The sequence below is a fragment of the Rattus norvegicus genome, chromosome 10 (genome assembly GCF_036323735.1).
Source record: "Rattus norvegicus strain BN/NHsdMcwi chromosome 10, GRCr8, whole genome shotgun sequence".
Classification (NCBI taxonomy): domain Eukaryota; kingdom Metazoa; phylum Chordata; class Mammalia; order Rodentia; family Muridae; genus Rattus; species Rattus norvegicus.
The window spans coordinates 104,841,766-104,869,096 of record NC_086028.1 but is presented as its reverse complement, the minus strand read 5'-3'; the positions used below and the strand labels follow the sequence as shown (position 1 = coordinate 104,869,096).

At 52.8% G+C, this 27,331-nt stretch overlaps 2 long non-coding RNA genes across 12 annotated transcripts; one reads left to right on the top strand and one right to left on the bottom strand.

The window, feature by feature from the left end:
- The first annotated feature begins 2,646 nt into the window (after positions 1 to 2,646).
- LOC120095222 (uncharacterized) lies at positions 2,647 to 5,881 on the top strand. Of its 3 annotated transcripts, none has more exons than XR_010055909.1 (2): positions 2,647 to 3,117; positions 5,269 to 5,881. It is a non-coding gene; the product is annotated as an uncharacterized LOC120095222 (long non-coding RNA). The 3 variants fall into 3 exon arrangements; XR_010055911.1 differs by having other exon boundaries at positions 2,664 to 3,053; XR_010055910.1 differs by lacking the exon at positions 2,647 to 3,117 and adding an exon at positions 3,136 to 3,483.
- LOC103693490 (uncharacterized) lies at positions 3,778 to 27,141 on the bottom strand. Of its 9 annotated transcripts, XR_010055902.1 has the most exons (4): positions 26,072 to 27,134; positions 17,828 to 24,961; positions 15,176 to 15,253; positions 14,287 to 14,424 (listed from the first exon to the last, which is right to left on the bottom strand). It is a non-coding gene; the product is annotated as an uncharacterized LOC103693490 (long non-coding RNA). The 9 variants fall into 9 exon arrangements; XR_010055908.1 differs by lacking the exons at positions 14,287 to 14,424; positions 15,176 to 15,253 and adding an exon at positions 3,778 to 4,033 and having other exon boundaries at positions 24,119 to 24,961; positions 26,072 to 27,132; XR_010055903.1 differs by lacking the exons at positions 14,287 to 14,424; positions 15,176 to 15,253 and adding an exon at positions 3,778 to 4,033 and having other exon boundaries at positions 24,236 to 24,961; positions 26,072 to 27,132.
- Between the last annotated feature and the right edge of the window lie 190 nt (positions 27,142 to 27,331).

The window sequence follows — 27,331 nt, the reverse complement described above, 5'->3', positions numbered from 1 at the left end:
AAGTCCCCAGTCAAGTGCTTTCTTTCATTAATTGCTTCGGTCATGGCGTCTCTTAGCCGAAATAGAGAAGGAACCAAGGACTCAACTGTAATTGAGCCATCCTCAATTATATAGTAAAAAACCTGGATAGATGAGCCTCTGCATTAAAATGTAAAGAAAAGGTAGCATTACTGTGACTCTGGCTGGGGCCTGGGCATGACTCCCTTTTCAGTCCCCCCATGGGGGCATGGAACCCAGGGCTTAGAGCACGAAAGGCAGTCTTTTTTTTTTTTTTTTCTTTTTTTGGAGCTGGGGACTGAACCCAGGGCCTTGTGCTTGCTAGGCAAGCGCTCTACCACTAAGCTAAATCCCCAACCCCCGAAAGGCAGTCTTAATTAGGGTTTCTGTTGCTGTGATTTAAACACCGTGACCAAAGCAACTTGGGGGAGAAAGGGTTTGTTTCAGTTCACCCTTCTATATGGCTGCTCATCACCAAAGGAAGTCAGGACAGGAGCTCACACAGGGCAGGAACCTGGAGGCAGGAGCTGATGCAGAGGCCATGGAGGGGTGCTGCTTACTGGCTTGCTCCCCATGGTTTGCTCAGCTTGCTTCCTTATAGAACCCAGGACCACCATGCAGTCCAGGGATGGCTCCGCCCACAGTGCGCTGGGCCCTCCCACACTGATTACTAATTAAGCAAATGCCTTCAGCAGGATGTATGGGGGCATTTTCTCAACTGAAATTCTCCAAATCTGATGATTCTAGCCTGTGTTAAATTGACACAAACCTGTCCAGCAATGGGAACCATTTCCGTGCTCCCAGGCCCAGCATGGCGTCCCCTAGTCTACCCTCCCATCTCCTGTGGGTCGAGTGGCCTTGAGCCTCTTTTGAGGCCCACCTATTCTGCTGCTTTGCTACCCCGGCTTTGAGGATCCTTCCCACAACACCTATCCCTAGGTGGAGAGTCCCAGAGGGCATGGCTGTGCCTGAGAGGTCAGGAGAGGTGGACAGAGCTGACCCTTCCACCTGCTTCTGCTAAGCCTGGACTTCCCCTGGGGTCCCCTGAGACTTCTGTTCCCAGGACAGGGAAGGGTGCACTCCTGAAGAGATCTTGTCCATGTCCTTCTTCCTACCCCCTTATCAGGGATGGTGTACATGTGGGTCTTAGGACCTTGTCCTGGACCTCCCTTAGACTCTCAGTGCCTGGGATCTGCAAGCATGATTACACCCGAGACCCTTGGGAGAGAAAGCCAGAGGCTAGTGACAAAGGCCTAGCCTGGGCTGGGAAACAGCAGCTGGCAAGCCTACCCAAGGCCCTGCCCATAGCCAGGCCAACGATTAATCAGCCCTTGAACTCCTAAAGAATCGTTTGAGGGGCTGGGGATTTAGCTCAGTGGTAGAGCGCTTACCTAGGAAGCGCAAGGCCCTGGGTTCGGTCCCCAGCCCCCGAAAAAAAGAACCAAAAAAGAATTGTTTGAGGGCTCAGAAGATGGTGGTGCCAGTCCTAAGGTCCCAACCTTTAAGGCAAAAGGGGCTCCTTATCTAAAAACTATGTGCTCCAGCACCCCTGGAGGTCTCAGCACATCTCAGAGACCTGCAATAGAAGGCCACCAAGCTGGTGGCACTGGAACCAACCCCAGAGCCTGCCTGACCTGGGCCTTACATGCTGTCCACTCCGAATGCCTGGACAAGCTTCTAACTCTCTCAGGTAAGGGAGCTCCAGTCAAGCGGAATGTATTCAGGACTTGGTGTGCGTGCGTGCGTGCGTGCGTGCGTGTATGTGTGCGTGCGTGCATGTGTGTGCATGTGTTTATATATGGGCTTGTGTGTATGTATGCGCATGTATACGTGTGTGAGTATATATTCATGTGTGTGTATGTGCACATGTGTGTAGAGGCCAGAGGTCAAGCTTAGCTGTTGCTCCTCAGGAGCCATCCACTTTTATGTGTAGGTGTGTCTTGTCTGAATGTATGCCTGTTGTCTGTGTACCATGTGCACAACTGGTGTCTTTAGAGGGGGAAGAGAATGTCGGAACCCCGCCCCCAGAACTGGAGATGCAGGCAGTTGTGAGCTGCCAAGTGAATACTTAAGAACCAAACCTTGGGGGTTGGGGATTTGGCTCAATGGTAGAGCGCTTGCCTAGCAAGCGCAAGGTCATGGGTTCGGTCCCCAGCTCCGAAAAAAAAAAAAGAACCGAACCTTGGTCTTCACTACCCCCCAAACCCCCTGAAGAGCAGCCAGTGCTCTTAACCACTAAGCCACCTCTCCAGTGTCCCCCTTTTTTGAAATAGGTCTCACTGGACTGGAGCTTACCAAATGGACTACGGTGGCCAGTGATTGTTAGGGTTCCTGGTTTGATCCCGGGTTTTGGCACCAATGTTAGGTCTTAAATCTTGGTCCGTGCTGGGACAGAACACACACCGTGGTTCCACGTGGAAAGGTTTAATGAGAGAATAGAAGGGCAGAAAGGCGGCGGGCCATGGGCACGTGGAGGGGGCGGGAGATGGCGGAGGGGGCTGAGGATGGGGAAGGGGGCAAGAGCAGCAAAGAACAAAGAGTAAGACGGGTAAGAGAGGGAGGAGAGGCAAGCAAACCCTTAAATAGTCAGGCACAGTTGGCTGTTGCTAGGCGACTGTGGGGCGGAGCATACCTGGTTGCTGCCAGGTAGCTGTGGGGGTGGAGCTTAGACAGAATACCAACAGTGATCCCCAGGGGCCCGCCGGTCTCAACCTCCCTTGTGCTGGGATTACAAGAGTGACCACCATTCCTAGCTTTTTGTGGTTTTGTTATGTTTTTAATTTTCTCTTTCCTTCCTTCCTTCCTTCCTTCCTCCCTTCCTTTCTTCCTTCCTTCCTTCCTCTCTCCCTCACTCCTTCACTCCCTCCCTTCCTTCTTTTCCTGTTTTTGCACTGGTTACTGGAACTGGGTGCTCTGCCGATACTTTACTCCCAGAGTGTCTCCTTAGCCCCAGAACCTCTTCCAGGTCCAACAATCCAAGACAGGATGAGCCTTGAGGCAGTGTCTGCACCGCTCTCCAGAGGGTTAAAGGAACAACCTGGCCTGCTGCCCAGCAGGTAGCTGGAATCAATCCATCCCCAGTGAGGAATTTTAAACACTGTCCCAGAGTCCACCCTGAAGGTAGGACACTGGCCTAAGGCCCAGTGGCTTCCTCTCAGCTCCCAGAGGGCGGGCCCTTGTACGGTTTATAAGCGCTAATCACGGTTGGGAGCCAGCCACGTGATGCGACCTGGGCGTGTCCCAGTTCTGAATCTCAAAGTGGATGCCGGGGCGCTTTCCTTTGATAAGCTGTGCAAATGCAACCCCACAGTGTCGAGTAACTAGGGGTTTCGGTTTTAGTTTTAGTCACTTAAATCTTCTGTGGTAGAGAAAAGCAGAGTGTGTGGGCGTATCGTCACCATCGCTGGGTTTAAATTTTAATGCGAGTTCCCACAGAAAGAGAAAACTCGATACAGACCAAGCAGACCTGAGATGGAGCCGGGAGAGGTGACGAGAGACAGGAAGTCTATCTTCCATTCCTCTCTCCCGATTCTCGTTCTCTGTCTCGTCTGCCTGTCTGTATCTCTCTCTCTCTCTCTCTCTCTCTCTCTCTCTCTCTCTCACACACACACACACACACACATTTTCCAACATTTTTGTAAATGTGTACTTTATAATGTTTTCAGCCACACACATGGAAAGGACACCTGGAAAAGCCGGAGGAGGGAATGGACTCCAAAGTCGTCTTCTGACCTCTACATGTTGGCACAGCACACACATCATGGACACGTGCAACAATAGTTACTTTTTGAAGAATGATTTATTTATCTTATACATATGGGTTCACTGTCACTCTCTTCAGACACACCAGAAGAGGGCGTCAGATCCCATTCCAGATGGTCTGGAGTCACGGTGTGGTTGCTGGGAATTGAACTCTGGTCCTCTGGAAGAGCAGTCGGTGCTCTTAACCACTGAGCCATTTCTTCATCTCAATGATAATTATTTTAATTAAAGAAAAGAGGTCCATCCATATGAAGAATCCCCTTTAACTGTTTTCCTGTTATGAAGTGAGCACAAAACAAAACAAAAGACCAATGAACAACAACAACAACAACAACAACAAAAAACAACAACAAAAAAAACCAAACCAACCAACAAAGAAAACAAAACAAAAACAAACACAGAAAACCATTTCACATGACACCCTCCCTCAGGAAGCCTCTTTCACAGTTTGTCGGTGACCCGAAGGCTGTCGGCTTCCTCTACCTCCCTGCACCTGTACCACGGGCAAGCACAACTCCTAGCACTGAGCAGATGGTGTGGCCAATGCTCTCAATGACTGGGTGGTTTCCAGCCCCAGGCCCTGAGCTTTCAATCTTCCTACTAGTGCCACTCTCCTTGCTTTCTTTCTCTTTAAAATATTTTATGCGTATGTTATTTTGCCAACATCTTCGTATGTGTACTGTGTGTGTGCAACGCCATTGGGGGCCTGAAGAGGGTACCAGATGCCCTGGAACTGGAGTTCCTGAGTTGTTAGCAGCTGCAGGGAGGGTGGGATTTCTGGGAGGCTGTGAACTTGTTATGGTAATATTCTTGCTGCATGAGAGGCCCTCCCTAGAAGTCTGATGGGGAGAAGGGGAGGGACCCAGGGGCACTTCCAGCCAACCATGTAGAGAACACCCACACTCTTGGAACTTGGGTGCTATGCTCTAGTCTTGAGCTCCAGCTCCTCTCCTGGGGGCAGACTGAAGTCTCGTTGTGGTAAGGGGAGGATTTCAGAGCCTGACATCATTCCTAATCTCAGGCACCCGACCGGGCTAGCCTTTTCTGACAGCCATAGCCAGGGAGGCCACCTAGTCACACCTCTTCTCTCCATCGAACTGGCCACCGTTCCCTTTCCAAGGTGGACCATCATCAGCTCCCATCATCTCTTCCCTTTGCTCCAGCCCTTGCGGTCTTCCTTGTCACATGCACCCCTTTGCTGACCTCCTGCCAAGACGACTACCTCTTCCTCCCTCTGTTCTCTGTCCACACTGACACCACCAGATGTTCACTTCAGTCCAGTGTCCGTGTGTAAGCATGTGTGTGTGCGTGCCTTTGTCTGTTTCTCCATGATTCCCCACTGCCCCAAACTGGTCTATTCAAAATCTCTTATTCCATCCCCAGAGCCCCTCTTTGTGCTCTGAATGGGTTCCCCAAAGTCCCCACTTCCTTCCTTCCATCAGTCTCCTTTGCTGTGCCCTCGGGGACTTTCTGGCCTACATCCATCCCTTCTGTGACTTCCTTCCTCAGATACTCCCCGAAGGCTGCCACTGACCTTCTGCTGGGTTTCCACAGACGGTGACTCAAACCTACTCTGCAATCCAGACAGCCCACAGCAGCACAGTGCCGTACCAGGGCATCGAAGGTTCATCATCCTTCTAAGCACCAGAGTCAGTGAGGCACTGTGTGTGTGTTAGGCTTTGTAAGTGACTGTCACGGTCCAAGCAAGGACTTAAGATCTGGGTACTATCTGCATCTGGGAGAGGCAGGGCTGCAAGTCAGACCATCCGACTGCTGTCCCACCCCATCCACTACCCACCGCCCAGCCCCTCTACCTGTGCCTGTGACCACCGTCCCCACAAAGTGTTTCTTCCTTCAGGAGCATGCTCTGCTCTTGCAGGAGGCCTGGATCTTTTTACCTCCAGCCCTGCCACCACCTTGACTCCTGCGTTGCGCGCTGAAGTCGTAATAACATGCTCTCTGCTGCCCGTTCTTGTCCACCGCACCCCAGCTGCCAGGTTAATCTCCAGAGAATGCCGTTAGGACTGGCGCCTTGATCACCTCGCTTGTCAAATGCGGGGTTCTAGCTCGATAGATCAGCATCTTTAGAGTTCAAATAAATCCTTTGGAATCCTGAAGACCATTATCCCCCAAGATGTGTGTGGCTCAGGGAGACTGCTGGGGGAGTTGGTGTCAGCCCTAGCCTGCTGGGGCTTTGCAGTGCTTAGCCAAGGAGCCAGGCAGTGTGAGTCAGTATGTGTGTGTGTGGGGGGGGTCAGTGTCAGGCGAGGGTGGGTTAGTGGGGGGAGGGTCAATGTGAGAAAGTCATTGTGGGAAGGTCAGTAGGAGAGGGTCAGTGTGGGGGAGGTCAGTTGCAGGGAGGTCAGTGTGTGCTGGGTCAGTGTTGGGTGGGTAGGGTGAGTGGGGCTGTCAGTGGGGGAGGTCAGTGTGGGGGAAGGTCAGTATGGGGGAAGGTCAGTGTGGGGTTTGGTGTGGTGGGGTCAGTGTGGGTGGATCAGTACAGGAGGGTTAATGTTGGAAGGTCGGCATGGGGGATCTGTGTGGGAGGAGGGTTTATGTGGAAGGTCAGTGGGGGGGGTTCAGTGTGAAAGGTTAGTGGGGGGAGAGAACAGGGGTCACTGTTGGGGGTCAGTGAGGGAGGGTCAGTGGAGGAAGGGTTCATGGGAGAGTCTTGCTCACAGGGCAGAACCCAGGGGAGAGGGCTGCATGAGAGTTCTGGCTTGGTGTACAAAACAGCCACACCGCTGACATGTTCTCTTGCCCTTTGGAGCCTGTGGGTGGTGTGTGTGTGTGTGTGTGTGTGTGTGTGTGTGTGTGTGTGTGTGCGCGCGCGAGCGCCTGTGTGAGTCTGAAGTTCAGATGTGAGCAAAGGGTGGAGCCCTGCAGGAGGGAAGGGGAATGCTGCCTCTTCCAGCGTGCGGTGCGAACAGCAGCCCTGGGTGCTTCTTAGCAGCGGCAGTGCTCCTATCTCTGCTTGGTCATCCCAGGAAGGGATGCTACATATCTGTATCCAGATTCTTTCTTCCTCCGAGGACACCCATGACACTGAACAAAGCGCCCACTCTCGGTGGGCTTTCATCTTAATTTGATTATGTGGAAAAAGATCTGGTCCCTGCCAAGGTCACACTCCAAGGTCCCAAGATGGACAGGAGTTTAAGGACAAAGGGATTATTCAACTCAGTAGTGGGCAAGATGAGATAAGAAATCTCAAATGTGATGTTCGGGGACAGCCTAGAAATGTCCCCGGAAGCAGAGGGCAGGGCAGCAGGAGGTGCTGATGCCAGGTAAGCACAGGAGCAGAGACAGCCATTCTGGGCATCCTAGAACTTTGTGGGTGGGGCCAGAGGAGCCCCGCCCCACCAGGACATCCGCAGCCCTCCTGGAATCAAGCAGCTGCGGGCTGCCCTGCCTGGCCACCAGCTCTGCGAGAGAGACACATGCGCAGACTGGTCCTTGAGGACAAGCCCCATAATTACCCTCGGCTGCCAGCACACAGCATCCACGTCAGTGATAAGCCAAGCTGGGCGGGAGGTGCACCAGCCCACAGACACCTCAGAGGTGCAGAGGTGGGCCGGTCCTGCTGACATCAGCGGCTCTCTGCCTGAGACAGAAGCTTTGACCATGCTTCGACAGGAAGAAGGCCTTCCCTAGAGGAAACCTGAGCAAGCCGCCTGCGCGCTGCCAGGCGGGCATCGCCAGAGCCCACAGGAAATTGCTATCTTCTGGGTGAGATTTTTTTGCCTAGAGCTGTTCTGGGCAGATGGCATATTACTGATGCGACTATCCAGGTCCAGTGAAGTCTGGGAAGGTCATCTATCCTGCCTCGTTCTCTATGTCCACCTTTGTAGCCACCTGCAGAGGCAAGCTGGGGCCAGCATTGTCTGTTCACTTTTGTGAGGGACCAGAAGTCACATACCAAGCCTGATTAAGGAGCAAGAGATTGTGTGACCACTGCCACTCATCCCCGCACCTGTGCCTCATGCCACGGGACCTGGAAGGAGATGACGTCAGACTCTGATGGGCCAGATCCCAGAATAATTGTCTGGACGGTGAATATTAAAGTCCCAGATCCACATTGTCCAGGAAGGAGACCGCAAGGCACACATGGCTTCTGAGCAATTAAAAGGTGCCGACTGCCAAAATCCATGAGGGGCTGCCAAGACTTCGAAGGGCCACGACGATAAGAAAGACGCCACCGTAATGTTTATATTGACCCCATGTTGAAGTAAAAATATTTGGATGCCGGAGAATAAGCAAATAGAGTATTAACACTTACTATGCTGACTTCTCTTTTTAAAAACATGTTTATATTTTTAAATTAATTTTATTTGTGTATGATTGCTTGTCTGTCCACGTGTATGCAGGCTGGTTTGCCTGTGGAAGGTAAGAGAGAGAATTACCAATGGCTGCGATCCACCATGTGGGTGCCGAAAATCAAACTCGGGTTCTCTGCAAGAGAAACAAATGCTCTCAACTACTTAGCCATCTCTCCTGCCCTACTTTTTATCTTAAAAAAATGTGGCTACCAAAAATTTAAAAATCATAGCCAGGTGTGGTGGATGAATGCCTTACACTTAAAATCCCAGCGCTCGGCAGGCTGAAACAGGAGGAGACAGTGAGTTCCGGATTAGCCTAGGCTATAAAGAAAGATGCTGTCACAAACAACATAACCACATAGTTGAATTAGTCCCAGAACTCAGATGGCAAAGTCAAGAGGGAGACTACTTGAAACTGGGAGTTCAAGACCCTGTCCTAAAATGAAATAAATCTCAGTATCCATCAATCCATCCATCCATCCATCGATCCGTCCATCCATCCATCCATCCATTTATCTTGAGACAAGACCTCCTTATATAAGCCCAAACTGGAACTGAAATGTTTCTCCTGCCTCAGCCTCCCGAGTGCTGAGTGCTGTGATTACAGATAGACACCACTGTGGTTGACTTAAACATTTTCTTTTGAATGGGGTTTTAGTTCAGGGTGAAGTATTTTCCTGGCATGTGTGAGGCCCTGAGTATTCAAACTGCAGGGCTTTAGTAAGTAACCTAACGTAGTTAGAGTCTTCATTCACGAAGCACAGGCTTCCTGTCCAATACCTAGTGTCAAAAAAAGAAAATCTGTCTAAACACGGGTCATCGTGGGGAAGTATAAGTCACCCTTGCCTATTCCGAGATAGAGAAGAACACCCCAGTCTCTCTCCTTTCCCCCATCTCACTCAGGGTCTGCATTGGCCAGGAAGCTGTTTTCAAACTTCCTGGCTGAAACAATACTCCTTCCTCAGCACCTCCAAGAGGAGGGATGGCATTTGCATCAGAAGATCCATTCTGTAACAAAAGGACAGACATCTCTAACACCCTGCACAGTCAGAAGGGCTCAGACCCCTATAACTTGCTAAGAGACCTAAGCAGGTCTGGTGGCCTCTCTGGGCGTCCTGTGAAACATCCCTGTCTAAAGCATTCTGCATCATCAGGGCCTCGTGGGCGGTCCATCAGCAACCTGAAGGGGATGTAACTTTGTTACTAATACCAGCGTTTATGGCACACCTTATCTAGTCCAACAGAAAGAATTGCCAGGCATGCGCCTGAACCCAGCCTGAGACCCAGGGAAGGCAGGGCAGAGATGACAGTCATACCCCCGCCCCATCCCAGTCCTGGATTTATGGCAGGGAGGAGGAGATAAGGCACGAGTGCACACAGATGCGGGAGATTTCCGTGACCCCATTCCAACACCCTGTGATGAAGTGTCCACCCCAGGGCAGCAGGTGAGCTGGTGAGAACAAACATATTTCCCACAGCAGCACATTCAGAGCTAGCGGAGAGGGCTGGGGGAACAGGGCAGGGTGGCACACAGTATGTCTGGCACACAATAAACTGACACCATGTGCCTGGCACATAGTAGGCCTTCCATGTTCCCTCCTGTCAGATCAGGGCAGGAACTAGTGCAGAGGCCATGGAGGGGTGCTGCTTACTGGTTTGCTCCCCATGGCTTGCTTAACTTGCTTCCTTTTTATTTTATTTTATTTTTATTGGTTATTTTATTTATTTACATTTCAAATGTTATCCCCCTTCCTGATTTCCCCTCTGCACACCCCCTATCCCATCCTCCCTCCCCCTGCCTCTATGAGGGTGCTGTCCACCACCCACCTACTCCTAGCCTGCTTTCTTATAGAACCCAGGACACTAGCCCCGGGATGGCACCACCCATGAAGGGCTGGGCCTTCCCCTATAGATCACGAACTAAGAAGATCTCCTACAGGATACAGCCAGATCTTGAACTTACATTTTCTTTTTCTTTTTTCTTTTCTTTTTTTTTTTTTTCCGGAGCTGGGACCGAACCCAGGGCCTTGCGCTTGCTAGGCAAGCGCTCTACCACTGAGCTAAATCCCCAACCCACTTTTTTCTTTTCTTAACAGTTTATTTTCATCTTATGTACGTTGATGTCTTTCCTGCATGTGTGTCTGTGTGACTATGTCTGGATCCCTGGAACTGGAGTTACAGATAGTTGTGAACCGCCGTGTGGGTTCTGGGACTTGAACCTGGATCCTATAGAGGAGCAGTCAGTTCCTTCAGCTGTTGACCCCTCTCCCCAGCCTCCAGAGGCATTGTCTTAGCTCCCTCCTGTTAGATGACTCGAGCTGTGTTGAGCTGACACACAAGCATGTCACTGTGAAACCACAACCTTCCCTTTCCTGTTTGTCACAGAGAGCATGCAGTAACAATAACATCACATAATAGCCCGCAGTAATCGTACATAATAAACATTCCAAATTATTAAAAGTCCCACAAACTTCAAAAATTCAAACACTTAAAAATTCAGTCTCTCGGGGCTGCAGAGGTGGCCCAGTGGTTAAAAGCACTGGCTGCTCTTCCGGAGGACCAGAGTTCAATTCCCGGCACCCATGTGAAAGCTCACAACCGCCTGTAACTCCAGTTCCAGAGAACCTGCCGCCCTCACGCAGATGAGCAGGCCGAACGCCAATGCACGTGAAAATAAATCGCAAAAAATATGTTTATTTAAAATGTAAAAATTGGGGTTGGGGGACTTAGCTCAGTGGTAGAGCGCCAAGCGCAAGAGCCCTGGGTTCGGTCCTCAGCTCCGAAAAAAAAAAAAAATTACGTTTCCTTTAAAAACCTAATGTCTTGAAACTGTGGGCTCCTGGGTGGGGCAGGGGGAGTCAAATTCTTTTTTTTTTTTTAAAGATTTATTTGTTTATTTTATGTATTCGAGTACACTGTCACTCTCTTCAGACACACCAGGAGAGGGCATCGGATCCCATTACAGATGGTTGTGAGCCACCATGTGGTTGCTGGGAGTTGAACTCAGGACCTCTGGAAGAGCAGTCAGTTCTCTTAACCACTGAGCCATCTCTCCAGCTCCGGGGGTCAAATTCTTACTTCAAGAGAAAAGATCCAGACCACAATCATAATCAAATAGAAAAAGCAAAACTAAAAACTTCAACCATGTAAATCACCCTGTATCTGGAATTCACGCACAATCTTCCAGGCTCCTCCAAAGGGCCTGGGTCATTTCGCTGGCTCTGCCCTCTGTGGCACGTGAGGCTCATGCTGGCTCCACTCCCCTGCCGCTGCTGCTCTTGGTGAGCATCCCATGGCTCTAACATCTCCAAAATGCTGGGGTCTTCTGCTGCAACTGGGCTGCTCCTTCACCATTAGCCTCTCCTCGGCCTCTTCAGGGACTTCATCCTTGTCACGCAGTGCCAAGCCTCAGCGGCTCTCCATGACCCCCTCCTGCCTTCAAAGCTCTTACACTAGCAAGTTCAGCTGCCAGTCGGAGGTACGATGTTGGCCACCTCTGGCCCACAGCTTCTGTGTGCCGACCCCGAGGGAACACTTTTTAGAGGGCTTCACCTCAGGGATGCTGGTCTCTTCATAATCACAGCTGAGTCTTCAGCCCTAGCTGACCAGATACCACAGACTCATCAGGTAAAATGCCCTATAGGATCTTCGCGTCCTCTGTAACGTCACAAGCCAGGCCTCCCTCGTCTGCACTGCCCTCCACATTCTCACTCCTACAGAACAGGAGCTCACTGAGCTCTCAACCCTCGATGGCTTTCTAGCCCAGAGTTCCATAATCCTTCCATAATCCTCCCCAAAAACACGTGGTCCAGGTCTGTTCAGCTGGACACTCAAACCTCCATCTGTGAGCTAAAGGTTTTTCTTCTCAAGGAGAACCCAGGCCCTAACAGAGTGACAGCACATTGTTCATCTGTAACGGCCTCTGCTACAAATCCATCACTCTCCTGCACCCAAGAGCTTCCCAGGAGCAAATAGACCCAGTAGTGGGTTCACCCTGAATAGTGGACAAGAAGTCTTCCCCGTGTTAGCATTCTGTCTAAGCTCCGCCCCATGGTTACCTGGCAACTGCCAGGTGTGCCTGACACTATAAAAGAGGCTGCTTGTTCCCTCCTCCCTCTCTTGCTTCCTCTTGCTCTTCTTCTTCTTCTTCTTCTTCTTCTTCTTCTTTTTCCCACTTTGTCCTCCCTCTCCCCGTTCCCTTCCCCCCCGACTTACTACCCTCTTTTTTTAAAATTTTATTTTATTTATATGAGTACACTTGTAGCTGTCTTCAGACACACCAGAAGAGGGCGTCGGATCCCATTACAGATGGTTGTGAGCCACCATGTGGTTGCTGGGAATTGAACTCAGGACCTCTGGAAGAGCAGCCAGTGCTCTTAACCACTGAGCCATCTCTCTTATATTTCCCTCCCAGTGCCCTAGATAAACTCTATTCTATACTCTAGAGGGGCTGTAGCCCCCCCTCAGGGGGAAGGGATGTCTCAGCATGGGACCGCTGAGACACCGCCTTTCTTTATCCTTTTATTAACACAACACCCTGTATCCAAATGTCACCCACAAGGCTGGCAGTGCCAGCCTCAGATGGTCCTGCTACTCTTAAGTCTGCCCTGAGGTCTCCGCACCTGGAAGGTCTCCACAGTTCAGGGCTGAGACCCCATCTCATACGTGAGATGTCACGTGTCACACATCTGACACGTGTCTCAGCTTCCCCAGGGACATGACAGACTTGTCACTCGGCTAGTGGGGAAGGGGCCCAGACAGTCACAAGACAGGATTTATCACCACAGGTTCAGGGAGGCCTTCCTTGAGCCTCAATTCCACCCCCTCCTGATGTCCATCAGGGATACATGACCGGCGACCTGGCTGCCCTGGTTTCTGCTTTATTTGTTTGTTTGGTTTTTTTTTTCTTTTTTTCGGAGCTGGGGACCGAACCCAGGGTCTTGCGCTTGCTAGGCAAGTGCTCTACCGCTGAGCTAAATCCCCAACCCCGTTTGTTTGGTTTTTATATAATTTTATCTATTCTAGTTTTTATTTTGTGGATGTCGGGTTTTCCTTGTGTGTATGTATAAGTATGTACCACATGCATTCCTAGTACTCATAGACGTCAGAAGAGAACATTGGATCCCCTGGAACTTGAGGTACAGATGGATGTGAACCACCATGTGCATGCTGGGAACGGAATCCTGGTCATTCTCAAGAGCAACAAGTGCTCTTAACTGCTGAGCCATCTCTCCAGACCCCTGTCCTTTAAAACAACAACAAAGGTTTTGTTTTAAATCATGTCAGGGGTGGGGAGTGTGTATGCTGTGAAGGCAGGTGATGGATCCTCTGGAGCTGGAATTATAGGTGGCTGTGAGTTGTCACATGTGGGTGCTGGAGACAGAACTCAGGTCCTCTGCAAGAGCAGTACACACTCTTGACCATGAGCCATCTCTCCAGCCCCTGCCCTGTCTTAATAGGAAAAACAACCAAAGCATTACTAACGAGAACAGCTTGTGTGTGGCACCACCTTCCCTCCAGGAGCAGTCTGAAGCGGTCTGCCTATGAGGCCAGTACCCCTCTCTGAATATCAGACATTTTATCAGCGTAGGGAAACTGAAGCACCAAAACATAGTCCCACTTCAGCTCTATCCTCTGACCCATGCTCTCAGAAAGGAGATGTGGGGCTTCAGGAAAGATGACCAAAAGAGAATGGGCGGCAGAGGCCAACAGCTGGCAAGCACTGACCATATAGGCTCTTTTACACACACACACACACACACACACACACACACACACGCAACACACATGCACACACACATATACACATAGGAACATCACATATACACACACATAAAGCCACACACACACACACACATATACAAACATACATAGACATGCACACACACATATATACATGAACATAGACACATGCACACACATATACACAAATGCACACACTTATATACACACTTGAACATACACATAACATGCACATATGCACACACATATACACACATGAACATACACTTTTGCACACATATAAAACCACATGCACACATATACAAACATGCATACATACACACATACATGCATATATACACATATACAAACACAACATAAATACATACTCATACACATGCACACACATACACCCACACATACATGCATACATACAAACACACACATACACCCTCTCTCTCAATGTAATTAAAAATAAAGCCTTTAGTCAGGCAGTGGTAGCACACATCTTTAATCCCAGCACTCAGGAGGCAGGGTTGGGCAGAACTCTGAAATCAAGGCCAAGCTGGTCTACAGACTGAGTTCCAGGACATCCAGGGGTACACAGAGAAATCCTGTCTCGAAAAACCTAAATAAATGAACAAATAAAAATCAATAAAATAAAAAATGTAAGGCATTCAGGAAGTCAGGTCAGAGCTGGAGTGTGCTGGTAAAATGTTTCCCTAGCATGAACGAAAGTAGTTTCAGTTCCCAGTGCCTCAAAACTGAGCATCATGGTGCATGCTTTCAACTCCAGAGAAATGGGAGGGGATCAGGAGGAGTGCAAGGCTAGCCTGGGCTACATGAGGAATTCAAGGCTAGCTTGGGTTACACAGGATGGCATGGCTAGAATAGATACAACCCTGCAGCTTGTGTGTTCAATGTTCGAGTCTCAGCTGGGAGCACAGCTTTGGTGGGAGATGGGGCTTTGTTGAAATGGAAGTCGCAGAGGCTGTGTCAGTGAAGTTCACGCCGGGTCCCTAACCCCTCACTCACTGGTTCATCAAGCTGGACTCTCGTGGTATCCATACTCTGGCCTGTCGTGGTCTTCCTATCTGAGCCGAGTATACATGTGTGTCGTGTCTCTCCAGGAGAAATTTTGTTGCACAACAGGGTCCCAGAGATTTGAACTCGGGGTCTCACGTTTGCACAGGAAGCTCTATCTGTCCTGCCAGCCTCAATTTTTGGACATTGCTTATCTTGTTCTTAATATAACTTACTTAATGGAAAATTTCTACCATTGATTGCATTTAACGACCAGTTCACAAACATCTTGAGACTGTAGCCTTGAGCGCCAGCAAGCCAGTGCCCCACACACCCCCACACATGTGCTAACCTACCTGCTCTGGATAAAGCCCTGTATATCCACTGACCAGCGCACGGTGTCACCCACTGCATTCCAGGCACTGCTCTAGAGTCTGGGGACAGAACAGAGACTGAGCTGGCTCCTCTGCTGCAGGGCTCAGCAGGAGAGGCACAGGCTGCAGATGACAGAGACACAGGCTGCAGAGGATCCTGTCAGACAGTGGAGACGCCCTGGCAACAGGGCAGGACTCTGGGAGAACTAGTAGGAGCAGGCTAGAGCCAGAATAATAACATGACCCGAGTCTGCTCTAGGAAAAGATGGCAAGCACAGGAGACCAAGGCAGGAGGAGCAGGTGACAGCCTGGGCTACACAAGACAGAAGAAGAAAAGAAGAAGAAGAAGAAGAAGAAGAAGAAGAAGAAGAAGAAGAAGAAGAAGAAGAAGAAGAAGAAGAAGAAGAAGAAGAAGAAGAAGAAGAAGAAGAAGAGGAAGAAGAGGAAGAAGAAGAAGAAGAGGAGGAGGAGGAGGAAGAGGAGGAGGAGGAGGAGGAGGAGGAGGAGGAGGAAGAGGAAGAAAGACAGCAAAGCGAAGCTTAAGTGAAAGGAAGGCTACCTCAGAGTGCAGCCACCATTAGTACAAAGGCCTCAAAGTGAAGTGGGCAGCCCTTGCATGTTGACCTCCAGTGGTGATCCTCACATGGCTGCAGGACTGAAACAGGACTCTGTAGGGTGTGAAGCCAAGGTCTTCTCTCTCTCTCTCTCTCTCTCTCTCTCTCTCTCTCTCTCTCTCTCTCTCTCCCTGCAAATGAATAAACTGGGGCCTCACTTCATGAAACATGGGGCCCAGATTTGGGGTGTGGGAGTGGGGAGACTTGGCCCGACTCTAACCACTTGGCACCCTTGTCTCTGTGCTATTGGCTGTGAGCAGAGATCAACAGGCCCCATTGCCTCCCATTCTCCTCCCTGAGAGGGGCCAGAGCCCTTAGACTCTCCACTCCTCTGAATAGGAACTCCTAGGGCAGCTTCGTGGGTATCAAGACCCAGGATGGACACCCAGTGTTGGGATCACAACTGGTGTTCCCACCACCATGACTGGAAACTGTGGTCAGCTCCACTCCTTTGAGCGTCTGCTGGATTGGACTGGTCTGTGTGGGCAGAGGGAAGCAGAGAGCAGACAGGGATGGAGTCACACACAGGGAGAGGCAGCAGACATGAGTAGTATGCTGCTGTCTAGCAGGGCAGACCAACTTCATGGGTGTGAGACCCAGCCCTGAGTGTCTTCACTGTTCACCTCTCTCACGGGCAGCACAGTAAAGTCACTTGTAGAGTCTGACGGACAAGGCACTTTTATTGTGCCTCGCAAAAAGAAACGAGCACGTAGCCCTTCCCTGTACTTGTCTGGCAGGGGATTGAGAAACTAACAAATGGGTTCCTTGTGGGTAGGGTTGTGTGGATTAAGGATGGGTGAGGAGATGAGGACACGACTCAGTAGTCATTTGCCAGCACTCACAAGGCTCTGGGTTCAGTCCCCTATAGTGAAAAGAAGGGGAAGGAGGAGAGGGAAGGGGGAGGGGAGGGAAAGGGGAGGGGAGGGGAGGAAAAGGGGGAGGGGGGAGGAAGAAGACAAAAAGACAAGAAAGAAGAAAAAGATAGAAAGAAAGAAAGGAGGGAAGGAAGATGGATAGATAGATAGGCAGACAGACAGACAGAGAGACGGATGGATTCTAGGGATCTGGGTGGGTTCCACAGGGCCATGAAGATCCTTCTGTGGCACTGAGTCATTATAACAGGGGTGGGACTGAGAGAGGAGGGAGCCACAAGGTTTGGGGACAGGTCTTGCAAGTTCTGGAGTCTGATTTTTGCTTTTCGTTTTGATGCTTTAGCTCAGCCAGGACCCTGAGTCCTACGCACAGTGCGAGGAGGGCCACAGGCAGGCTGCTTGAAGCAGACAACTGTGGCGGCTGAGCCCAAGCCGGTTCGATATTGTATTGACAAATTCACCTTGGCAACCTGAAGCCCACTTCCTCAAGAGCGCAGGGACCTCACGGTGATACTGTGTCTTAAAGGCACCTCCAGAGCCTCTCCTAGCTGGCCTACGAGTAGGCGAAGGGGGACAGAACCAAGCAGGATCTAATGAGGGGGCCATTTGTGTCCCCACCCTCTCTGGGCCCAGAGACCTCACAGCAAAGCCTCTAATCACAGTTGCCAGACACAGAGGCTCAGCTTTAGTGCCAGACTACTGTAGAGATGGCATCTGAGGGCCAGAGGAGCCCACTGAGGGAGAAATCACGGTCGTACGTTACTACTGATCAGGCCTCTAATGAGAAACATGGAAACTGCGGCGACTAATCAATGTCGCTCAAATCATCGGATCGGGCTCTGTGGGCCGTGTCCACAAATGCCTCCTTTTCTCTCTGAGGAGCAGGGCTGCCAGGAGCATGGGATGCAGGCTGCAGGACATGCCCAGGTCCATGCAAGGTCTTTCCTCGCTGACCCTTCAACCCCTGAGAGTCAGAACACAGGCATGACTCCAACCCCTGGGTCAGCCCGAAGAGCTAGTGGGGAAAAGTCTGGGCCCAGCTTGTTTCTCGGTAGCTTAACTCCGTACAGCGTAGAATCCGTGTCTGACTGTCAAGATCTGTTTGGGGAAAAAAGGCAGAAGGCAGGCAGGGCACAAACGGAACGTACCTCTGGTGGGAAAACAGGAAGGAGATGAGAAGAAAGCCACTGTAGCCCAGTGTGGGAGGGAGAATCCTCAGCCTGTCTCTGTGTGTACTTAACAGCTGCGGCTGTCTTTTAGAATTCCAAGAAAGCGTGCTCTCCCACACCAGCTCCTACGGATGATTTCCGTGGCTCCATACAACATTCCTTGGCTTTTATAGTACTAATTCTTGGTCCCCCGGGGTGGGAAAATAAAATCCAGCCATCACCAGCAGGTTGAACATCGGAAGTATCTCGCCTCTCTATGGCACTGCATTTGAGAGGCGACTCCATTCTCTCTAATAGAAGCTAACACCAGCTTCAGGCAAAGGGGTGGGGGTGGGAGGCCTCTTCTGAACCTTCCAATTCAAACTAGTCAAAGAATATAGAATCACCCCCATTACAATCATTACTGTCAAGTCGCAGGGCAGTCAGCTCACTGACATAGGCCAGACGGACATCCGGGAGAAATTGGTACTGCCAGAGCCACTTCTGTGGAGAGAAGGGAAGCAGCAGGCTTGGTGCTTCTATTCTGGCTCCGTCTGTCTGCTGCTTCCACAGCCCCTGTACCTGCTGCTTCCACAGTCCCTGTACCTGCTGCTTCCACAGTCCCTGTACCTGCTGCTTCCACAGTCCCTGTACCTGCTGCTTCCACAGCCCCTGTGTCTGCTGCTTCCACAGCCCCTGCAGCCATAGGTTCAGAGAATTCTGCAGGAAGGGGAAGTGGCCAGAAGATGCCCACGTTTCAGGCCTGGGTCCCAGAGATGTCCTTCCACAGCCGGAACCAGCTTACATTCTGACCTTCATGGAGTCCCACTACATCAGCCCTCATGAAACAGTATTAAAAAGTGTATCTTTGGGGGTTGGGGATTTAGCTCAGTGGTAGAGCGCTTGCCTAGCAAGCGCAAGGCCCTGGGTTCAGTCCCCAGCTCCAAAAAAAAAGAAAAAAGGGAAAAAAAAGTGTATCTTCAAGCTGGCCTGGTGACACATGCCTTAAATCCCAAAATGTGCAGGAGGCAGATACAGGTGCATCGGAAAGTCGAGCCCAGCCCGGCCTACACAGGGTTCCGGGACAGACAGGGTGACCCAGTGAGATCCTGTCTTAAAAGAAAAAAAATTATACCCTCAACCCTGTTGGCATAATGACTAGCAGGCTACAGTGAAAACTAAAAAGTTCCCTCTGACCTTGTTTGTGGTCCTGATCTCAACGACACATGTCTCTACCTGTGATGGAATATTATTCAGGCTTCCTAAGGAAGGGGATTCAGACACCTGTTACAGCATAGAGAACGCCACGGGCCCTGTGAGCAGGACACAGGAAGGCAATGCTATGGGATTCCCCTTATAGGAGGCCTTATGGCAGTCAGATTTAGGGGTGGAGCCACAGCTGGCCACTCCGTGGTGATGGAGGGAGGGAGGGTGATTGACAGAGAGGCGAGACTTGTCGCCCCTGCAAGAGGCCCCGGTGGGTATCCCAGCACCCCCATGGCAGCTCATAATCATTTACAACTCCAGGGGATCCGTTTCCTTACACACACCACATACGTAATAAAATAAAGATCTTTCAAAAAGAGTCGAGTTCACAGAGGCAATGAAGAACGGGGACTGTGAGTATTTAATGAAGACAGGTCTCCGTGTGGGAGAATGGAAGATTCTACAAGTTCGGGAGTGGCCTGCCTAACAACGTGTGTGAGCTTAACATAGCTAAACTAAGCACTAAAAGACGAAGCCAGCAAACAGTGTGCTATGTATCTCACCCAGTTTTCTTCCCACTGCTGGGGTAGAACGCAGGGCCCCCCACATGCTAAAAAGGCCCTGCCCCTGAACCATGTCCTCAGCCTGTTTGATCATCCGTGTATCCGTGTATCTTTATTCTTGTTTGTTTGGTTTTATAACAAGTTTTGCTTAATTTCCCAAACCGGCCTTGAACTGAAGATGGTTTTGGGGCGGTGGTGGTACACACCTTTAACCTCGGCACTCCGGAGGCAGAGGTGTGCAGATCCCTGAATTCTGGGCCAGCCTGGTCTATGGATGTATAGATCTACAGATCCAGATCCAGGCCTGCACAGGGCTACACAGAGAAACCCTGTCTGGGGAGTGGGAAGGGGGAAGAGGAATAATTTAAGATTCTCTCCCCTCGAGGGCTGGAGGGATGGCTCAGTGATTAAGAACACTTGGTCGTCTTCTATCTGTCAACCAGGGTTAAGTGGCCTCAAGTGATTCACCACTTCCTGTAGCTTCCGAAGGACAGACCCAATACCCTCCTCTGGCCTCGGTGGGCACTGAACATACACATACACGTACACCAAAGGAAAATGAAGAAAAGATTCTCCTGCAGCAGGCTACTAAGTAGTTGGGATGGCAGGCACGTACTACCATGTAAAGATCACCACAAATTTTAAATATATGATTTCTAAAAATAAATTATGACACAGTGTGATGCCGCTGCACACTTCTGATCCCAGCGCTCAGGAGGTAGAGGCAGGCAGAGCTCTGTGAGTTCAAGGCCAGCCTGGTCTACATGTCCAGTTCTGTGCTAACCAAGGCTACATAGTGGGGGACCTTGTCCCGACCAAATGAAAACCCATCAACCGAAAAGTAATAAAGGAAGTTAAGACTGGGGACGCAGCTCGGCTGGTAGACCGCTTTTGTGACACGCACAAACACCTGGATTTCATCCCCAGCACTGCGCACAATCCAGGGTGGTGGCACACAGCTGTAATCCCGCCAGCTCGGGAGTCAAGAACAAGAGGATCGGGAGTTCTAGATCATCCTCGACTTCAAAGTTTGAGGCCAGCTCGAGCTACATGAGACCATGTCTGGAAAAAAAAAAAATGAGAACATCTTCGGAAATCCCTGAGCGTAGTGGGCACTGCACTGGAAATGGAGAATTGTCCCGAAGGATTGCAGGGTGGCTCCCCACAGGAGCCTGCCCTTTTCTCATACAGGCAGTTCTTCCAGCCAATGGCTAGGGGCGGAGGCAGGGGGTGGGGTGTGGGATGGGGTGGGGGGGGTTATCTGGAAGGTCACCCGGGTGATTATAAATACGTATCTTTCAAGACACAGTCTGAAGCTGGAAGTCTGAAGTCTGATGACCCCGGCCTGTAATCCTCCCGTTCAGGAGGTAGAGGGAGATGGACAAGGTGTTTGCAGCCTAGGCTACAAGAGGCCCTGTCTCAAAACAAATAAATAAAACCCAGAGAGACACGATGTGGCCCATGCCTCATCCTTCTGAAGGTCATGATAATTGTGTAAGTCTCTGGGTCACTCTTCCCCTACCTAAGGTATCTCTTGGGACTCTAATCTCAATCATGGTCACCATGAAGCAGCCATCGGTGAGGAAAATATGAACACTTCTCTTTGAGATGGGGTCTCATGTAGTCCAGGCTGACCTTGCACTCCTAGCTCTTCCTTTCTTGTCAACTGCTTACATTAGAGATAGGAACTTCTGTACCGTGTTAGGCTTCTTATAGAAGGCCATGCGTTTACCTGCTGACCTTTTCCAGTTCTCCCAGGACCCTCCACTGCTGACCCCACTGCTGGCTTCCCCACATACCTGCCCCTTCTTCGAAGTTCTTTTGAGAACAGAACAAGGGTGCCTTGAACTCTTTTAAAGGCTTCCAATTTAACAATGAACACTTGCCTCTCAGGAGACTCCTTTCTGGGTGGAAGGGCACCAAGCTTGGGGTGGGGGGTGGGGGTTGTGGAGAGAGCTCAGAGGAAACAATGGCCCTCACCTAGAATGTGTTCAGTCTTGAGTGTTCAGGAACTCCTAGGGTTCAAAGTCTCTCAGAGGAAGGCTGTTTCTATCCAAAGGCTCAGGAGTGTGAAGGCGGGGTTGAGCACAGGAGGCAGGGCCTTCGAAGATTGCTCGGCCAACCCCAGCGACAGGGAAACACCCCTACAAACACACTGGGCCCAGCTTACAGTCAAAGAGACTAAGGACAGACGGGGCAGTCTGGGACCTCGAGCCAGCCCGAGAGGAGCCCGCCCCCTAGGGGAGGGCTCCGCAAGTGCAGGCCTCTGCGCCCCTGCCCCAGCTCCGACCACTGAGCACTGGAGCTGGCAGGTGAGGGGCCAAGCGGATGTCCCAGGAGTCCTCAGGGACCACCCTGGAAAACATCTTGGTGAAGTGAATTGAGCCAGGGACTTCTTGACCGAGACTATCTTTCTGGAGGTGGAATCAAAGGGACACCCACACATCTCAGGATTCAGGAGGGCCAGAAGGTTGGACTGAGTGACCACATCCCTCGACTTCGTCATCGCGCGTGGGGGTGGGGCCTGGACCCGGGATGTTGGGGGCGCTCCACGGGGAAGGACGAAGTTGCACCCAGGTCAGAGTAGGTTGTAGAAATGCCCAAAGCCCAGTTCCACAAACACGATGTAGAATTTGGGGGTGTGGGGGTGCTCAAGGCGTAATCTGCAGGCCAGGCAGCAAGCGTGGGCCCTACCAGCCGCCATCCACCGCCAAAAGATCCCCGACCACCATCTTCGTTCGGTCCTAGGTCCTGCGGGGGACAACCCCCCCACTCCACCCCCAGGTGTTCAGCGTAGCTTGCGGCGCTCCCTCCCCAGGGGATCGATCGGCTGGCGGCGACGCGCAGCCCGGGCTCCCAGCCTTCGCCTCCGCCCCCTCCCCCGCTCGGGCTGCGCAGGACGCGGCCTCCGAACAGCGTCCTCGCCGTTCCGGGCCGCGGCCAGACCGGGCTCCGGGCCAGCCAGAGAGGTGGAGACGCGCCTGGCCTTTCCGATCCGACCCGCCCCTCTGCCCAGGGTTTTGGGGGAACCAGACGAAACCAAGCCCAGATACTCTGCCTGCTGCGCCCGGCGCCCCCTCTTCTCCCACCTAGGATTCAAATACCCCCCTCGGGCGCGCGCTTAACCCTGTGCGCGCCGTGAGGCTGGAGCTGGGGAGGCGGGTGGGGGCGGGGAGGCGGGGGCGCCTCGGCTGACGATCTCTTTGGGGTCCGCCGGAGCGATTTTCATTTCATTCCGGGGCTGGCTGCAGCAGCTAGCTCTGGTTAGGGGGAAAAAAGAAGAAAGAAAGAAATCTGGCTTGTGTGTGGGCCCCGCTGGGTTTGGGCGCACGACGGGGGCACCCGAGAGCAAAATGCAAGGGGAGGGTGTGTCGGGGCGCACCTCCAGGCCAGAGGGGACCCTGGGCCAGGCGGTGGGCTAACGAAACCCAAATAAAAAGCACAGGGTTTGCCGAGGCCGTTGTTCGCGCGTGCTAGCAGCAGCGGTGGGCGATTGTGTCGGCTTCAAAGATCATATATAAAATATGGTCCCGGGGGCGGGGATCCCCAGGGCCGCGGAGCCTCCCGATTGAGCGCGGGGCACGAGGCGGGTAGGCTCCTTCAGGCCAGCCTGGGGAGGCCTCTTGAGGTTGAGCAGTGGACGTCGCAATCCCCCACCAGTCCGGCTTCGGCGCCCGCGGACCCCGGCGTGCCGCAATGCGGAGGCACGGCCCTACAGGGCCTGTGTGGCCCCCAAGGGTGCCCAGGTCCTGCCAAAGGGCCACTGCTTCATTGCCCCCTCCCTCTGAGCCCGCGGCCCCGCCTGTGTACCCTGCCATCTCTAGTCTATCTACACCGCAGATCCAGCACCACGCGGGTTCTTAGAGTGGGACCTGGGGGTGTGTGGGGGGAGGCTTCGCGGTGCAAATGAAAACAAATCCTTCGCGGGTGGCGTAACAGAGGGCAAAATAGGGGTGGGGGGGACGCGCGGAGGAGATCCCTGGCAAACAAAGCCTTTCTTCCTGGAGTGTGCAAGGGAAGGAGTGTAGGGCTCCCTCCCGCACGCCCTCTTCTCCACCCCACCCCCAGCAGTTTCACCCGGTCAGCTCCCCCCTAAGCTAAGCCGCCGCTTAAAAACTGTTTTACGAACGTCAGCTCTCAAGTCAAAGACAATTTCCCTACTAAGGACGTGGCAGAGAAAGGAGCCCTTGCAGTTTGGTAGTCATACCCACTGAAATCCCCTTGTCTGTCTGAAATCCACCCGGGGCTGCTGGTCCCGGAAGCTTCAGGCCCCCTCCTCCAAACAGAGCCCAGAGTTGGGGGTCAGAGGGTGGCGATGGCAATCTCCCGTGGACCGAGAACCCATTCACCGAGACGGCTCCTTTAAGAAGTTTATCCCCCCCCCCCCAACCCCGGTCGGCGCGGGTCATGCTTGTTCCAAGACTGGATTCTCAGTAACTATTCTCCACTCTTCGGCCATTAAAAAGTTCCCAGCCTCTCCGGGATCCGTTCCTTTGCCCCACCTTTCTAAACTCGAGCCTACCGCTGGGCGAGGGAACATCGCTCCTCTCTTGGGGCCCCTGAAGGCCCCTGGGGGCCCCAGCCCGTGGTGGCATCTGGAGGGCTTCTGTTTCTCAGTAGAGCGGACGGAACTACTCACCCTGTCTGGAAAGGGGCAGTATCAAGTGCACTGGATTAAGGAGTCATATAAAGGTTCCCGTGGGGCCCCTGGGCATCCCCGGTTGAGGACAGGGGCCCCAGTAGAAGGCTCTGGGAATCCCGGGTTTGGAGTCAGTCTCTCCCGTGATTCCCTCGGAGGTGCCGAGACAGGGGCTTGGAAAGGTAGGGGCCGCCCCAAGGGAGGCTTTCTAAGAAGGATTTGGACATATCAGGTGACCTCATTGGCCACCCCCGGGCTTCTGCCCGGCTTTCTCCCAGCCTCGTACTCGGGCTGGTGGCTCTGAGCTGTCCCTACGGTAGCTGTCACAAGAGGGTTGGTCTAGGACTTGCCTTCATGTAAGGACAGGGATCCAGGGTAAGTCACTTTCTTCATCTGCCCACCCTCCACGAGGACTAATAACAGCCTGAGAGAAGAGAGTTGCTGCGTTGGCGAGCACTTCTGTGTTTCAGTCACCTCCAAAGCTGCCCACGGCGAGGCCTTTGGAGGGCTGGGCAGTGGCGGGTGGCAATCGGTGTTTGAGGTGATTCCAGGAGGCCCCCTCCGCAGTTAGGGAGCCGGGAGGTTCCTATGGTTATATCATATGCAACTCCAGAAAAGATCCTCTGACGAGCTCTTCTTTCCCGGCTTGCCGAGTGGTTCCTGCGCAAACGCGGCGTCGGTGCACCTAGCTCCTTTCAGTGGCCCCTAAGGTTCAGATCTGGGCCCCTGAGGGCCCCGGACCCAGTGAGCGCAGCTGTTGCTATACAGCCCAACGCCCCTGGTGGCGGATAGGCTGCAAACGGCTGCCCTCCCTCCCCTGAGCTTGGGTTCTGGATAACGCAGGAAACACCCAGAGTAAACAGATTTTCCTGGGGATTTTTGAGTAAAGAGACCGACATTGTTGGGAAGCTCAGCTTCCCAGACTGAGGAACTGGCCTACACAACGTTGCTCCAGACCTCCTGAATGGCCGGCTGTGCCAATGACCTGGGTGGCTGAGGTTAGTGGGTGCTTTGGACAACAAAGCTTCATTCACCTCGTGACCTTGAAGACCCCTCTCTTTCTGACTGAGCTGTCCCGCAACAGTTTCTGGACTTGAGCATTCATTAGGCACAGTGTGTGTGTGTGTGTGTGTGTGTGTGTGTGTGTGTGCGCGCGCGCGCGCGCGCGCGCGCGCGCGCCAAATACAGTGTTGGGGGGTGACCCAAGAGTTGGGGCGAGGGTAGTCAGCCACATCGGCTCTCCCTTTCTTGGGGACTCTTAGGTTTGGGCCTCATGATAGTCAGAGACTAGCTTCTGCACACTGAGTACTCTCTTGCCTCCGGAAGACGACCCCCTCCACTTCAACACTCTAAGGAGTAAATACGGAAAGAGCTGCCGCTAAGCAACAGCTGAAGCCACAGTGTTGCAAAGTGGAGGTGCGTGGAGTCAACCTGTGTGTGCAACATCAAACCGTCTGAAGAGTTTTCCTGGATTCCTGGGAACAACACAAGCCCTGGCAGGCTTTAGGGGTTCTCTTCTGCACCTGGCCCTTCGCAAGTCACCTCACAGTGTATTCCTCACCAGACATTCTGAGAGGCAATAAAAGCAGGGAGAGAGAGCCGGGTGGCTCCTTGCCCTCCCTCTTCCTCGATCCACTCTCCTCTTTTGCGCTTTTTCTGTCTCTGTGGACGCTCAGCCAAGGGATTGCGCAAGCTTCCTGCTCCCTGTCCTTCAGGAGCCCTGAGCTGGGGCCCCGGACGCGCCGCAGGCAAGGCACACCCTTACCTCTCCCACTTAGAATGGCATGTTCCCTGTCAGGTCTACCCACTGTGACCCCACGGATCTCGCGGACCCACCGGTGGCGCCCTCGGAAGGCCACGTCTGGCGCAGCAGCTCCCCCAGCCGGACGCTGGAGCTGAACGTGCGGGGCTGGGCGGCTCCGAGGTGCTAAACTTCACACTCCAGGTCTCCAAAGGCTGTGTCAGCAGGGCTTGGCTGTCAGAGACCAGGGGACGGAAATTCAGGAGGAATATGTGGCTCCCTGGCCATTCCAGTTCCCCTCCCCTTCTCGCGGCCCACTCATCCACCAACCCTCAGCCTCAACTTTCTACTTGGTCCTCCCTACTCTTTATTTTGAGGTTCTCACATGTACCCCCACGAAGTCCTCTTGGACCTCCAGTCAAGTCAGACTCATACACTCCCCCATATTATCATATCTCCTCTCTCTCTCTCTCTCTCTCTCTCTCTCTCTCTCTCTCTCTCTCTCCCTCTCCCTCTCCCTCTCCCTCTCCCTCTCCCTCTCCCTCTCCCTCTCCCTCTCCCTCTCCCTCTCCCTCTCCCCCTGCTCTCCCAGCGCCTCAGACTCTGGGGGACTTGCTAGAAACTGCCCCTTCCCTGCGAATGAGTGGGCCAAGCGTAAATTAGAAGCCATTCAGAAACTTGGGTGGGATCAGATTCAAAACCCCTTTCTGCTGAGGTTCCTGAGTGCTAATGCCCTTGGCCAGCTGCTTCTTTGTCCCTGTCTTCGCCTCTTCGTGCTCCTCGACTTGTCTAAGTCCTCTGTCTTCTGGCTTTCTCTCTCCACCTCCGCGGCCTAAATGCCCGGGGCCTGGCGGGGCGGGGCGCGGCTGTGGGCACCGAGGGTGGGGGCCTGAACTGCCCCCGCCTCCATTCTGCCCCCTGCCGGAGAGTCCCCTCTGCTTCCAGAACCCTGCTGGACAGATGTAGTTGGGAGCAACTGTAACGTGCAGCGGGTGATTCCGTGGCCCCCAGCAGGGATCCCCGGGCGGTGCACAAGCAGAAACAGCGGCCGAGGGTGGGGTCGGGAGAGTCCCAAGTGTCCAGCTGAGGATCGTAGTGGGCCCGGTGGAGGTGCCCACCCTGGCCGCCTAGGCAGACACACCTTTATTCCGCGGCCCCAGCTCACTTTCCCGGCTCTCAGATCCCTCCCCTGCACCTCCCCGCGCCCTCCTCCTCCCCAGCCTCCTCCCGCGCCCTCCTCCTCCCCTGCCGCCCAGACCGGGGGCCTCCGGTAGGCCGGGCTGCGCCAATCCGAGGCGCGTCCCGCCCCCCGACGCCGAGCTGGGCCCTGCGAGGCCCCGCCCGCTGACGTCCGG